Genomic DNA, 1749 nt, shown 5'->3' on the forward strand with positions numbered 1-1749 from the left:
TTGGCCTTGAGAAAGAGAGAGAGAAGGGTAGAGATCATAACTCATAAGAGCTATCTTAATTTCTTTGTGGTGTTGTCTGGCCATTATGGAAGAAACACATCTACTTTTAGGGATATATCTAATTTGCCTTGTCAAAATCTACTACTTTGCCAACCCAACTTCAAAGTCACATCTTTTGAGATGTGCCTTTGACTAACCTTTCTTATTTCTAAATGCTGATATAGGTTCCAAAACATTCCATATATAAAAAAAATAAAATAAATAATACATCTGGATTCAGATATAAGATCCACATAGGTTCTATAGTATGGCAACTGTTTACAAGTAGTTAAAGAGAATACACGTGACTCTTGTATTCCTCCCAACAATTAAAAATAAATAAATAGGGTTATGTTACGTGTATATTAAAATTAGCTATTAAAATTAGTTATCAATATAAAATATATGTTAGAGTATAAATATACATTAAAAATAAATTAAATTATATATGTATTTATACAAAAATATATTGGTGGCTAATTTTAGGAATTTGGATCTTCTAAAGTTTGAATTTCACTTTATTCACTTTAGAGAGTAAAGTGTAATCTTTCTACTTTTGAATAATTTCTCTTTCATATTTATTATTGGTCCCACCTATGAAATCAATGGTAAAAGATCACATTTTACTCTTTAAAGTGAAATTCAAACTTTAGAAAATTCAAATCTTAATTTTAGTAGCTGATTTTAATGTACAAAAATAGTATTTATCTAATATACAAAATCGTCATTAAGCATACCAAGCTATAATTTTAGAACTGTAAACTGTTATAAGTGGCTTTTCAATTTCATGCCAACGGTTACGTCAAAAAAGTCAAAGAAACGTCAATTACTCAAAATTACCATTACTCGTTTACTAATTAGTAAAATTGATGTGTTTAGATAATTTTTTAAATAATAAATTTAAAAATTAATTATTTATATTAATATGGTAACTTAATTTGATAGTAGTAATACAATTAGGAATAAAGTAGTCATTTTTAGCGTGTGCAAATAACAATTTTAAATTACAATTGAATTACTTACTCCTCCTCCAAATTAAAAATCAAAATGAAAAGAAAGAGGAAAAAAAAACTCACATTATGCCCATTTTTTGTTTAATTTGTTGTTTTTGTTTTTATTGTTGTCTATGATATTTTTTATTTGATAGGTTAATGATTAATTTATCGTGAAATTGAAGCTTGTTTAAAGGTTTGTGGTTGACCAATAGATTATTGTATGCATAAAACTAAATCTAAATCTCTAACATTTATTTAAACGGACGAATGAGCTGACCACTCGACTTATCCAAATTAATTGTTTAATTTGTTGTTAATGATATCGTTATTGGCATCTTATATTTAACCCATTGAAAATGGGGCCCAAATGGAGCTAACATAGTGACTTTCTGCTACTTGAAATCTTTAGTGGAAGAGTCAAAGTTCTTGGATTCAAAACCAATCAATACTTAGAGAAAACAAATGATTAATTCTAAACAAATGCGTGCAATTTTTGTTTTTGGTTCATAGAACAAATGCAGTTTCTATATTATGCATGCGACATTTCTCATTCGAATGCTTTTCACTTGCATTGTTTATGGAGTTTGGTGGGACCAAGACTCTCTCTCCCAGAAGAAAAAAAAGGTTTTAGTCGGTGAAAAAATTATATTAAATTTATTATATACCTGTTAAATTAAATTATTCAAGCATATATATATATATATTAACTACAAGA

This window comes from Arachis ipaensis, chromosome B01 (assembly GCF_000816755.2).
Source record: "Arachis ipaensis cultivar K30076 chromosome B01, Araip1.1, whole genome shotgun sequence".
In the NCBI taxonomy this organism is placed as follows: domain Eukaryota; kingdom Viridiplantae; phylum Streptophyta; class Magnoliopsida; order Fabales; family Fabaceae; genus Arachis; species Arachis ipaensis.